Genomic DNA, 15,351 nt, shown 5'->3' with positions numbered 1-15,351 from the left:
ATGCTTTTACGTGCTAAATGTTTTGTATGATAGCTATATTAATGCTATTACTTGTTCGGATCTATGGTCAGTTGCCGACCGGATCTGGAGACCTTATGTGTTTAGGATTCTAAGCGTACGGCTACGATATTAGAACTAGCATGTAAACGTTTTGGAGTAATAAGGATGATTTAACTATCTATCATGATTGAGGATCTGAATTCACCTTATTTGGTGTGTAGATCAAAAATGGTAAGAACTAGAAGTGGAATTGGAAATGTGAACGAAGATAGGAATCAACCACCTGTGGTTGAGCAAGCACCTGTTGTAGCAGCAGCACCAGAGCCAATGACAATGGCTAGGGTGCAAGCGATGATACAGATGATGTTGGATCACCAAATGGAGGAGACAAGGCGATTACTCCAACAGAATCGTGAGGAAGTGTCACTTCAAGTGGAAGAGCCTGAAGTGAATGGAGGGCGTTCAGAGGGAGGTAACTACAGTGGGACGGTTGGACGAGCAGAACCCCCAGTGGTAGAAAGGAATGACCCGGAAAGGGAAAGAAACAGGGATGGGCGTATGTATAAAAATTTCTTGGGCGCCAAGCCGCCAAGTCTTTCTGGAAGCCCAAAGCCTGTTGAGATTATGGACTGGATCTCCGAAATGGAGATGGTGTTTGAGAGTTGCGACTGTAGCAACAAACAGAAGACTGTCTTTGCAATTAGACAACTGAAGACCGGAGTCTTGAGCTGGTGAAAGTTACTGGCAGATATGATGCCTCAAGGGGAAGCCCGGAAGATGTCTTGGGAATCATTCCTGGAGCAGTTAAAGATGCAGTACGACTCAGAGATAGATCTGATTGATCTGAACAATGAATTCCAAAACATGAAGAAAGGTAAATTGAACATTGATGATTATACTACTGCATTTACCGAAAAGATGAAGTTATTTCCATACTTAGTGCCAACTGAACTCTCAAAAATTGATAGGTTCGCAATTGGACTGCCTGCCGAATTTGGCCCAACGGTCAAGATGACAACTACTTTGAAGACAGCAGTCCGAGCAGCTAAAAATGTGGAGACCTAGTTAAAGGAAAGGGGTCTGGAGAGAAACGAGGTGGGTGAGAAAAGAAAGGTGGAAGGATCTTCAAGGTCCGATGAGAAGAGAAAATTTTCGAAGTATGATTCGAAGAAGCTCGAAGAAGGAGCACAATGGTGTGCCAAGTGCAAAAGGAAGCACATTGGGGAATGCTCTAAAGAAATGACCTGCTTTAAATGCGGGAAGACTGGTCATTACGCCAGCAAATGCCCAACCAAAAGAGAAGTCTTCTTTAAGTGTGGCGAAGAAGGGCACTTCAAGCAAAACTGCCCAGGAAGAGAAGAGGCTATAAGGCTAAATGCACCACCAAAGCCAAAAGCATTCCACATGATCCTTGATGAAGCAGATGACAATGCAAGGAATCGGGAATGAGGATTTTATATCCAAAGATCAAGTTATAAAGTAGCGATATGAAAAGTAACATGTGGTGTAGCCTACTAGAGACGTAGTATAGGGTGAACTTGAACCTTTGTGTAATCGTTTCAAGAAATAATATAAACCCTAGTTTTGCTATCTGATGTGTTGATTGATTATGTGATTTTCTTGTATGGTGACTTGGTCGACTGCGGGACAATACTTGGGACGAGTATGAGTAGGTGTGAAAGGTAGTAGATGCATATACTACTGGAAGCACAGGACTCGCACTTGGATCAGGGAAAGTCACAAGGTTACCAAGAAGCTAGTGATTGATTCCATTTTATTCTGGTATGTCATTACTATTGTTTCGGTAATGACTAGTAAGATGGTTCTTGTTTCGACCCTAGTGGTCATATTTAAATTTGAGTTCGACTACGAGGAGTATGTTACGTGGTCTAGAGGACCAAGTTAGATGTAACATCTGACTTAAGTCAGAAGGTTGAAGTTAATGCGATTGATAGTGTCGCGCTCATTGTTAAAAGAAGTTTGCAGGTAGAAGTGCTAAATGCTGAAATGTGATTATATCACATTAGAATATGAAGGAAGGTATATTCCATTCTGGAATTTAACTTTATTAAAGACCGAGTCTAAGCGTCGCATCGTACGATGAGAGGTCAATAGAGCACGACCCATCGGTTTGTTACAATAGATAAAGGAAGGTATTTATCCTGAGAAGAAGAACGAGTCCACAATGAGGACTTATTTGGTAACTTGAAGGTTACGATTGAAAGTACAACATAGTGCGATAAGCAGATGCAAGATTGGGCATCGTCTACGGTCAAGAAAGCCATAGAGTTAAATACTCTTTAGAGGAAACATAGAATTTACGGTTATTACCTAGGATGAAGAGATAGCGTATGGAATCATTATACAAGTTCTATTTTCGTTGATGATTTCGGGACGTAATCATCCTAAGGGGGAGATAATTATAACGCCCGTAGATCAGGGCTAGTCAATTTAGAGACGATAAGCGTCAAAATAACTTTTTGATAAAAGATTATTTAGAATGAACAATCTTAACTAAGTTGTAGTATATGTTACAAGGATTCCGTACATATAAAGAACGCCGAAATCCGAGTTATAACGAAGAAGTTATGACATGTCGAAGTTTCGCGACAGAACCGGCACGACACAGCGCGACGTAAAAAGTGAATTTACATTAGAGCGATATTTAGCCTTAGCAATCTAAATGAAACTCGTAGAATACGTTAAACCATGAGCGTGCATAAAAGAACGCCCAAATCTGACTTCGTATGAGGAAGTTATGATTTTTCGAAGTTTCGACTTAGCGGTATACAGCCTGAATACTCGATTTGAGACCGAGCGGTTTTTAGCCGAAACAATCTAAATGAGAATCGAAGATCTCATTAATTTTAGTTAAAAGATAAAAAGATCGGCGAAAACGGACGTCGGATGAAGAAGTTATGATTTTATAACGGAGTTTTCCTGTCCCGGCCTACTAAAAATAAATAATAAAAATAAATTCAAAATTAGCTGACGGAGTCTAAACGAAAGTTGTAGATCGTAGTCTCACCTACGCGTGGATATAAAGAACGTCGAAAACGGAGTTCGTATGAGGAAGATATGAATTTTTGAAGTTTATTAAATATTTTCGATATTAAATTTAAATATAAATTTTCGATATTATCCAAGGGGGGAGTCACCGGGCTTATCCAGGTTACGCCCTGCGTAACCTAAGAGTACGCCCCGCATAAATCGCAGATCCAGACCCTATAAAAGGGAGTCGAGTGCAGCCGATTCATTTGCTCATTTCTTCCCTTTTTCTTGCGTTTTTGCATCGTTTTTCGTGCAAGAATTATCCCGAAGCCCCGGTATCATTCCCGAGCCCCGAAGCAAGTCCCGAGGCCCCGAAGATCCCGAGAAGTGAAATTCCCAAGCCGAAGCTCTTCCCGCGAGGAGTCCGGTTTTTGTGAAGATCTTCTAGATCTACCGAAGAATACTACTTTTACAAGCCGTAGTGCTGTCCGATCATCTTCTGATCAAGTGAGTGTATACTACCTTTCATAAACACGATAATAATACAAGTATGGTTTGAGTGTATTAAGTATATTGTTGTTTATATGTGTGAGTGTGTGGTTACTTTCTTCTAACGCATAATTATGAAGTATTTTATACGAAATACGTGTTATGTGTATAATTTTGTTGTTATGTGTGTGAATGTATATTCACTTTCTTCTATCTCATAGATCTGATTTATTCTCTATGAAATACGTGTTATGTGGATGTGCCTCATCTGTTATGTGGAATAGGTATTGAATGAGAATGTTATACAGGTTTTAAACTATGTATAAAAATATATATTTTTATCTACTAATATGTTGGGTGGAACCTGGGTAGATAGTTGATGTGTGATAAACAAATGAGAGGCCCCGATGTTGTTGTTGTTGATCTAGTTATTCAGCGAGTATGAATTAGAACAAGAGGTTAATTTTAGATCCGGGAGTATGGATCAGGTAAAGAGATAAAACTTGTTATTAGTCCGGGAGTATGGATTAAGACTAAGCTGATTGTCCCTATTCCGGGAGTATGGATTGGGTACAATTATTGATCCGGGAGTATGGATCAGATCAGGATTAGGGTATAGTTAATTGTCCTTATTCCGGGAGTATGGATTGGGTACAATTATTGATCCGGGAGTATGGATCAGATCAGGAGGTTAGTTTTAGATCCGTGAGTATGGATCAGGTAGTTTTAGATCCGTGAGTATGGATCGGTGAAAAGGTTAGTTTTAGATCCGTGAGTATGGATCGGTGAAGTGGATAGTTTTAGATCCATGAGTAGGGATCAGGTAAAGGGGAAAATTTTAGATACGAGAGTTTAGATCGTGTCATTGTGAGGATCGATGGGGTGGGTTAAGAGTTGCCTTTATATGGTGAAATTGTGGAAGTTTGAATGTTCTATATTTATAAATATATGATATAACATTGTGGGATGAAAACCCTATATGCTCACCAGGCTCCCAAGCCTGACCTAACTCAGTTTTCTTTGTATCACAAGTATTAATACGAAGACATATTTTACAGAGAGATTTAAAGGAGATATAAATCAATAGTGTAATTAAATGTAAGTTCTGTTTATGCTTATATGTCTGTATCGGAACATGACATCCCGAGGTTTTATTATTAAATGAAAATACATTCTCTTTGAGAAATGTTTTGATAAGTTATTATCATATCTTATTTTGGGAACAAATTCCGCAACATTTTTATTAAAAGAAGTACTCTGATTTTTAAAAAGCATAAACAAAATCGGTCTTTTCTGGCCGTGAAAATGTGGATGTCACAATTATTATGACTTAAGGCAGTGGACCTATTCGCAATTAACAGATCACTAACAGTTGGGTATTGAACACAGTGAACGATTTTAATTAACTAAGTAATCTACTAAAAATTAATTCAAGAAAAGAAAAAGTTATATCGGTGTTTATTTGATTTTAGAAGTTCATACAAACTTAATCACCTAATTATCAAATTTAGTCAATGACTAAAACACTTCTGTTTAGTTTGAATCCACTTCTCCTCAATGGTTAGCTACTAATTATGGATAATGCACGTTGGTTACTGATATTTATATTACTAGTAATTTATGTCCAAATATACTCATGGTTAACTAATTCATTTAGAACTATGCATGTTCACACATAATTTAGCACGTAATCAGTTATGAATTTTGAATGGAGCTATGTAAGATTAATTAAACAAACACAATTATAGTCACAATATATGTTCTCCAGTACATCCAATTTTAATAACTTTAATTACTTATCTAATATTGGTTCGATCATAACTCTAGTAATATAATGGTCACTAAATTACTAGGTGATAAGTTCATGCAATTTAATAATCACTAAGCTACACAGAACATGAATTCAAGCAATTTAAGTATCAAATATTAGCATGCTAGGTATTATCAATAAAACACAAGTGTTTAACAAACTAGTAAGATCCATAACTAATAAACCAATTCATGAGTTGAAGCTTCATCTAGCTAAACAGAAGCAACTAGATTCAACTACTCATGGATGAAATCAAACACACAAATTTAATGATTAAAAACATAGTCAAATGTACCAACTTAAAGTAAAAGTTATGATCTTCAATCACTTCTTGTTCCTTGAAGGCTAAAACTTCAATTCTCTGGCTTGTTTGCTTTAGAAATTGTCTTCTAAAACCTCAAAATCTCCAAAAGATCTCCTCAAATCAGAAGTACCAAGGATTTATATAGATTTTGGAAATTACCCAGCTCACATCGTGAGATTGGGAAACTCATGTCGTGAGCTCAGTCATTATTCGTATCGAACACATATTCTATCCTCCGAATGTTTATCTTCTAGAATGTTTCCACTCACATCAGAAGATATGATTCCTCACGTCGCGAGGTCGTCTTTTGGCTGAAAAATTCATATTTTAAGCTCCAATCCTCCAAAGTTCCGATCCTTTTCGCTTTTGGTCCTTATTCCTCAAGATTGCTCATTTTGGCTGCAAATTACAATTAAATCTTATAAGTACCATATATCTTTGCAAATAACCAAAATATTTATAAAAGTGTATTAAAATATTGCCTAAAAATGTGTATAAATATGACTATATATATATATATATACACACACACACGCACACACATACAAATCTATCATGATTTTGGAGGGTCCAAATTTCCACTGAAGACTACAAGTAAAATTCAACTTTTTTTTTTTTGGATTTAGAAGATAACTAAAAAAGAAGGTTTGAGTTGGACTAAATGGTGCAGTGATCTAATATTGACTCTCACTTTCTAACTCTTTGATGAATGAGACTTTGTTGAGAGAGCAACTTGGATAAACATTAGTCACTAGTTATTATGATGCGGAATAATAAGTTAATCTCGAAGGATCTTTTTAGCTCAACAATAATACGTTAGAAGAGTTACATTGCAGAAATATAAAGGAAATGAATAGCAACAAGTTATATCAAGTAGACACCAAGTTGATTCATAATGAGGTTCGAATTCAAACACAACTTAGTAAGTGTGATCAACTAAAGTGAAGAGGAACTTGGTTAATCAGTTAAGATAATAGAGATAGAGATGGAAACTCTTGTATTTCAAAGAGGGTTCTGGAAGTTGTGGTTGAAAATACATGAAGAGGGATGCTCTATTTATAGAGTCCCTAAAGTTACATTGAAGAGTAAAATACTATTAAAGCTACTGACTACAGTGACCTTGAATGGTTGCCTTGAATGGTTCACCAGATATCATAATGTAAAGAAGAAATCTCAGTAAGTAAACTAAACTATCTTCATGCGTCATCCATCTCTGCGGTTGATCAATTCAACTCTGCGGTTCATTAGTTTCATTAACGTTCACAAGGGGTCTCCAGTAGTGGCTTCTCTGTGGTATTACCAAGTACAAAAGTATGCGGTTCCTTATAGCTGAAGAGGGACACTTTTTGTTTCAACATACTTTTTTTTCTAATGATAGGTAAAAAACATATTTAAGGTGTGTGGGCATGGGTTGGATAGTTTTCTAAATTGAGTTCTGGTGTTTATGGGGCGTTCGACAATCACAAGTGTATGTGGTGTGCTTTTGGTGTGAGTGTTCATTTGACACATTTATTTTTGATGTTGGAATGTTTTACTCCTATGAAGAATAATATATTTGAAAGATTGGATTATATTTTAGGATGCACATATCCTTCTAAATTTTGAGTAGATGTTTTATTCATTTTATCAATATTTTCTCACGTACAAGTCTATTTGACTAAAAATAATCGTTATTAGTTTAAATTTTGGATGAGCTATTTTAATAATAGAAATTTGTTTGAAACAATTTCAAATTTCAAATACAAAATAGTACATAAGAGAAATCATATCGAAAATCATAATATATTACTATCATGTATAATATTGTCGTTACTTTTATTTGTATTAACCTGTTATAAACAAACTTTATTAACTGATAATCAACTAAATTTGCATCAATTTGTTTAAAAATACAAAAAGTTCTATTTTAGGACAACCGAAAATTTTTAATGTTCTGTTTTTGGTCATGCAAAATACTAAATGTTATATTGTAGATTAGATTTTGATGTTCTATTAAAAGGGTTAGATTACCCACTTATTTTTAAATTAGTTGAAAATAGTTATCGTTTATATACAAAACGTCAACCGAGAAAAATAAGTCGTTAGAAAAGATAAAAAAACATATCAAAAATTTCTTAATTGGAAATTACATGCATCGTAATATTAAGGAACGGATCAAAAATTGACTAAAGGGAAACTACAAGGATTGTATATCCTTTACAATATAACATGCCGGAACTATTTTCCGAAAGAAAATTACTTGTAAAAAGAAAACTATTCACCGCCTGTAGAATCCATCGTGATACACCAATAGCAGTGATCAAGGAATTAATTTCATGTTCTTTGAAGCATGTTTCCAAATGGAGAGATAGTTCGACAACTTTGTACAATATACTTTTTCTTTTGAGCTCTAGAAACAACATACTTTTTAACCGAAATAACTCTTGGTCATTATCTGGGAAAGAGGGTATTTTTGTCAATAATTCTTTTATGTCCATATGAAGATGACTTGTTCCAATTCAAGCTAAATAGAAAACAATTTCCAACTCGATTATATTTTGCAATGACAGTCAAGGGACAAACAATTCTAAATGTAGGTGTATATCTTTCAAAATCGGTTCTCTCACGTGACCAACTTTGTGGAGCACTATCCGAAAGGATATCACATGCCAATAAAAAAAGTATTAATGAAACCTAACGAATAATTCAACGACAGTGAAGTATATGCATCAAACGTGGTGTATAAAAAAGCGTTGTACGATTAATAATGCACAGTCAATCATGTGTTCATGTACATTTGTAAAGAATGTCAACTTTTCATGTTAATTCTTATTGGTTTCGTTTCTACTAAAATGACTCTTATTGATAATTGTTTAGATGTAATAAACCTATTTGCACAAGATACTTATGAGATATAAAAATATTCGCACCCAACGATTGGCGCCCGAAACGGCTAGGGTATATATATATATATATATATATATATACACACACACACACACACACAAACACACACAAGATAATTATAAGATATAAAAATTATAATTATCAAATATAAAGTAAAAGAATTATATTGTGATAATTATAGAAAATTACTAGAAAGAAAGTTAAAAGATAAAATACCTAAGTTAATACGTTAGCGAGCTGTTATTATGTAAGTCCCCAAAAATGTTTGTGTATCAATCAGATCCGTTTGATGGTGCGGAATCCCAATCAAATGGATGATGTCAGATCACAATAAGAAGAGAAGGAGAAGAAGAACACTACAAGAAAAAGACCCTTTTACGACGCGCAAACCACGACACTCATTGATTTATGTTACGCAAAAGAGAGTGACATTAAAAGAGTGTCATCTCTTCAAAAAATTTAAGGATTTACGTCACACATTATTGTGCGCCCTTAAATTAGTGTCTCATGTAAAAAAACTTAAAAACATGGAGGGCACCTTCTAAAACGTGCGTCCTCTGTGAATGTCGTTTTATATTTTTTACTCAAAACGTGCGTTCTTGAGGAAATCCTCTTAAAATTCTAAATTTTTTAAATACCCCGCTTCAATCAAGATCTCCCTTCGTTATCTTCTTCCCTTCTCTCTGCAAACCCTAATCACAAAACCATCTCTGCTGTAAACCTCGACAACTCGTATAATTGTTCTATAATTTTTTTTCTTAAAAACTCGTGTTCATTCCTGAAGATCACAAAATGGAGACCAACAACTAGGGCTTGTGTACGTGCTCCCAAAGACGAACGTCGCAGAGCTAGCATTTGGGGTTCTGCGACTCCTAATGCTTACAACCGGAGATATAGTGTTCCTCATCCTCTCCTCTTCCCATCTACCCTACTTTCCGACCTCGGCTCATCTCTCTCTTTCTCTCTCTTCTATCACCCACCACAAATGGCTCTTCGAACACTAATCAACTTGCAAACCCTATCGATCGAAAAAGGGGGGAAAAGGATAGAATAGAAAAAACCCTAATAATTCACCAGATGCGCTATTTTTTCCCCAACTTTTTGTCGCTTTTCCATGAAGTCGTTGAAGCCCTATCTACTTCAGGCTTCGAATTCTGCAACTGCATTTGGGCAACTACTATACCGATTTGGAATTTGATGAGGCTGAAGATGTAATCTTTTCTGTTATTGGTCCACGGGGCGTACATTTCACTGGGTACTATGTTGGCCACAGCCGACAATCAATTGTGCAAGATGATGCGTATCCTTTGTTCATTGCATTTTTTCTTCACCCTTTATAGAAAGACGAGGTAATGTTTTTTTTTCCTTTACTATAATGGCAAAGAGAATCATATGGAGAGGACATTGCAAATTCTGAGACACAGGAATCTAATCATTCTAGTGATGAGGATGAATATGAGGGCAGCTTCATCAATGATGATGAACCTGAAGCTCTTACACCTTCTCCTATCTCAAGTGACAGAGGTTTTATAAATTCATACATTTGTTACTTCAAGAAAATGATTCATGAAGTTCTTTTCCATTCAGATGAATTTTATTTTCAATGAGCAGATGATGATGATGATGATGATGATGATGATGATGGAGAATATTTGGAGAAGAAGAAAAGAGTTGTGAAAGACAGGCGTAGAAGACTCGAAAAGAAGTGTCAGTTTTTTTGAATCTGATGATGAAATGGTGTTCGTTGATATTGATGATAAAAACTCTTCTCCAGTTGCATCCATATGAAATATCAATAAATCAGAGATGCAGGAAAGACAATCAAGAAAGAAACAACGGACAAAGAGACAAAAAACAACGATGATGTGTTTGTGGATTCTCAGGTTCTCGATTCAAATGATGTTGTTAATGCACACTTTGTAAATGGCAAACCAGAAGGGTGAGCAGTTAACTAGTTTTCTCCAAAAAAAAGTTATCTTATTTATCTCTTAATAAAAATATTTTGCAAACAGGAAGGGGGCTGAAGTGGTGCCTTAAAGTAAATCAAAACCTAAAAAGAAAAAAACGGGGGTCCTCTAAAGAGAAAGAATTGCTTCAATTTGCTCAAGATGCAATTGTTGGGTTGAAATTAAATGTGGACATATTGAGGTTGGTATGGAATTGGTTTCATGTTGCTCGCATGTATTTGGTTTCAAACTCCCTCACATACCTTTAGGAACAAGCTTTAGTGCATACATTATACTCTGGGAATCATAGAGAGCGAAATTTTGTGTTTGATTGTATGAAACATGTCCAAACAGAGTGCATGATTGCAGGTAATTGAATATACTGGTGAAATTGTTATACCTTCGCCTTTACAAAGCAACCACACAAATCATGAGATATGGTAATATCCTCACCTTTTCATTTCAAATCCTTTAATTCATTTTTAGAAGACTTAAACAATAAACATCCCAATTATTATATTGTAGGTAATTGAATATACTGGTGAAATTGTTAGACCTCTAATAGCTGACAGAAGAGAACACTTAATATACTACTCTTTGGTGGTAAGTACATTTATTATTTATTGTTAACATAAACATGTATTGTGATATGAATTTGCACTTTGCAATGCAGGATGCAGGGAGCATAAGTCTCATAGGTTTGAAAGAGGCTTCTTCTGGTAATGACAAATTTACCCTTAGTCTTATCATGTTTTGGAGTTGCAACTCCATGTGTAAATGTTGTGAAAGAAAGATTGAATAAGGAAGGTTACTAATTGTTCAATGCTACTATTGGGATTCAGGGCGTCCTTTTGATCTGAGAAGAGAATCTGATGTGGTGTCTCCTGATGCAACACTGTAGGCTATACTTTTTGAAAGCCCTGATAAGAACAGATGGCCCTGCTATCTTAGTGAGCTTGTCAAATATGGCGCAGTGCTCTGTCCTCAGTCTGTTCAAGATGCAAAGTAATCAAAATTCTCTACCTTTTTTGCATTTCTTTAATCAAATTGTTTTATGGAAATTTTTCATAAAAGTTTTCAACCTTTAATTTAAAACCTTCAATATCATCATTAACGTCCAGAAATTATTTAAAACCTTCTATATCACCATAGTTGGTAGGGATGATACAGTTACATTAACTTACATCTCAAGTTTATTAGATTAACTCTGTAATAATCTGTCGTTTCCATGCGGAATTGGATTCCAATTCCTGCCAAATCCCATGGAGGGTCATTATGAAGTTGTGATATCGGAGGGTGCATAAACCTGTCCATGTCAGTTATAATCTCATCTTGGTCTAAATTTTCTTGTCATTTACTATTATATTCTTGTAGTTGAAAGCTTCAGACCTAGAAGATGATAAACTTCATGATGATATTAAATCTGCAGAAAAGCATACAGCTCTTCATTCAACCCTATCAGAACATACAAGTGATTTTGATGGGGAATCTATGTTGTTCTTGCAGCGATTTTTTCACACAAGAGTGAAACCTGTAGTATCCACAGGCCCCTTGAAGCTTGATCTTGCTCTTGGAATTAGAGGACTACCAAAGGTAATTAGTATCTTCTTATATAGTTAATCATTGTGAACCCTTGAATAATAACAACAAAATTGTACATTACAAGGAAGAATTGTTGAGGTTTATGGGCAAGAGGTATCAGGCAAGACAAAACTTGCTTTGAATGTAATCAAGGAAGCTCAAAATCTTAGAGGTGCGTTCCAATGTTCTTTAATTCCACATATAAACAATACCAACACTTCACTTCATAAGAAACTCAAACAACCTCACATTCACAAGTAGCAATGCAGTCAACCTTTTGAGGACACTTCCCCTTAACCTCATTTTGAGCATATTCAACCCTTTGTTTACAGGATCTGGTAATCATTCTGGAAGTTATCCATTGCTCTGTTAAATCCTTCATGTTTTTCTTATGCTTCCTGGTTACTTGCCCACTAATTTGGGAGAAATAGTTAGATGAACTGTAGCCAAAATTCCCACCTATCAAAAAAGCATCACAGAACATTGTGTTCCTTCCATTTGCTTCCACAGAAGCACTAACACAGTTTTTCCATTCAGAAACTTCCAGCTTATCTGTAGCAGACCTCTACAGAGTTTCGGCCTTTGATAATCCCATTCTGCCCAACAGTTCATCACCGGAAGTGCTATAGAAACGGCTTTGGAATAGATCACCAAGTTGCTGGTCAACCATAACCTCCAAAACCAATCTGCACTACAAGCAACAAATGAGACTGCAACTATCAGCCAATATATGCTTGGCACTTTATAGTTCCCTTTCAGCTAAATCCCAAAGTTTTTGCTCACAATAAAGTTTTCCTGAAGAAATAAACACAAAATGATATTATTAATTGGATGCCTATTGATGCCAGTTTGCCACCATATACAACTCACTGGGACTAAATAGTTCATTCATATGCAAATGACAGACATGTTCTATCTCAAACACAGTTATAAGGTTGTTTAGCATTTAGGGTACAAGTAGCCAAAAAAAAATACTCATGTAGTACAAATACGATATATATATATATATATATATATATATATATATATATATATATATATATACACAAGGCACTTGTACGTATCCTATCCATATGCTTTGTAAGTGACCTTACAGAGTGAATAACAAGCAAAATGTAGCTTTAACAGATATGAGAGAAAACAAAAGTATAAAAGTGCATACCTAAAGCACAAGAGAATCCAACTACAAAGATGGGAAAATATTGGAAAAAAGAGATGTTTTTCCCCACAATAAAAGAGTTATGGCATCCGATACGTTTCCAACAATTTATTGAATGGTTCCAACCTGAATTACATTATATTACCCACACATGTAACAAATTTTTTATCCAAAAAAAAGTGTGTGTGAGCTTAATGTGTAACAAGAGTTTGAAAATTATACCTGAAGAGTGCTTTCAAGATAAACTTTAAGTACATTCCATGGAGTCAAATACAGTCCTCAAAATCACCTAAACCCTCATTACAAGGCCAAGTTGTTGTAGCCAATGCAAAATGCATGTGGAAAGTCTCAAGGCCATATATTTGTTTTTGAATGGTTTCTGTAGTGGCATCAACAATCTTAGAGGTGTTTCACATTTTATGATGATTAGAAGTTATTTTTGGTAGGTTATTGTGCTTACTTGGATGTGGAGAATGCATTGGACCCACTGCTGCTCGAAACAGTTGGTGTAAATACCAAAAGTCTTCTCATCTCACAACCAAATTCTACTGAAAATTTGTTGAGTATTGTTGACACTCTCACACAGAGTGGAACAGTTGATGTGATTGTTATCGAAAATGTAAGGAAAAATCTTTGCAAAAGACATGAATGCCCTCCTCTCTTCTTCATCAAACTCACCCCTACAAATCTTTTGTCCAATTTTGTCTTGGTTTTCTAATTCATTGACTTTATTTTTATAGGTTGTGCACTCATCCCACAATGTGAAATTACAGGTGTAATAAGTGAAAATATCATTGAGACACAATCATGAATAATGACACGAGCACTTCGCAAGATTCATTATTCTTTATGTCGTTTAGATACTCTTATTATATTTATAAATCAGGTTAGTATATTATATATAGTTATAAAATCAGTTTAAATAGTTTTAAATATGTCATAGCCAATTCTTACTCTTGTTTTCAGGTGAGATCAAATTTGAGATCACGGCAAGAGGGACTTAAAGTAAATGAGGTGACATGTGGTGGAAACGCCTTGCCATTTTATTCAGCTGTATGAATGAGAATTGCTAGAAAAGGATTCTCAAGACACATGAAAAGATTTAAAATAATAATAATTGTTTTATTATAATGATAATGATAATAATAAAAGGATATTTGTCTATTTTCAGGTTACTGGTCTTGGTATATGTGTGAAGGTGGTAAAGAATAAGCTAGCACCTGCTATGAAAAAGGCAGAGTTGGAGATTGAGTTTGGAAGAGGCATATCTCGTGCATCTGAGGTGCTACAATTGGGGTGTCTTAAAGAAGGAAATAGTTACTTCATAGATGGAGAAGTTGTCAATGGTAAGATACAAGCTGAAACTTATTTGATTCAGAATACAATAATTTGTGATAAGTTGGTAATGACTCTACGAAGACACTTGTTTCGTATTGAACAAGATTCTGAATCATGATACAAATGCTTCAGAAAGATTGAGGACAAAATAAGTTGCAATTTGTTTGACATGCATTGGATTAGGGTATTGTTTATTCTGGGAACATTTCAATCATTTAGTTATTGTTGGCAAACTACTAGTAAGATGTATTTATTGTATGTTAACTTTTAAGTAATATATTTTCCAAATTTGTTTAGTTACTATTAGTCTTTGTTGATTTTTAACTAAAATATATTGCAAATAATTTAGAGTAGTTCAAGTGGTAATCCAGAGTGACTCTACTCATTATCTTGTATATGCTCTCACACCTTCTCATCCTTCAGGTGGATTTTTTTTTAGCTGTGCATTTTGATTTAAGGGTTTATGTCACATTTGATATTTTACCAATTAAGTTTTTATGTAGGGAGTAGAAAAAGGGGAACTTTTCTCCTTTAAAATTACCCATGGTAAGTTTTTAAGTACTTTTAATCAATATTTTATGTCCATAAAATCAACATATTGACCACACTTGTTGTATCTGAATAAGGTTCTAGTCGAAGAAGCATCTGAAGGACTTTCTATTTTTGATAAACTGAAATTAGCTCATTACTAAATAATCTTCAGTTTACTCTTATTTAATCAGTGCATATTATAACTTTATAAGTTGCTTGTATATGAGGATCTCATCTTTTTGTAATATTTACATAATCCCAGGTAGATTCCTTAAAGAACAAGCAACATTTATAGTGTCTGATGATCTGAAAGTAA

General features: G+C 35.0%; 1 pseudogene; it reads left to right on the top strand.

Moving 5' to 3' along the window:
• The first annotated feature begins 333 nt into the window (after positions 1–333).
• Positions 334–14,682, top strand: LOC145064671 (DNA repair protein recA homolog 2, mitochondrial-like; annotated as a pseudogene).
• Positions 14,683–15,351: the final 669 nt, after the last annotated feature.

The sequence above is a fragment of the Lactuca serriola genome, chromosome 7 (genome assembly GCF_051521515.1).
Source record: "Lactuca serriola cultivar US96UC23 chromosome 7, Lser_US96UC23_V15, whole genome shotgun sequence".
NCBI classification, from domain to species: Eukaryota; Viridiplantae; Streptophyta; class Magnoliopsida; order Asterales; family Asteraceae; genus Lactuca; species Lactuca serriola.
The sequence above is the reverse complement of the archived record's forward strand: the minus strand, read 5'-3'. Positions and strand labels throughout refer to the sequence as shown.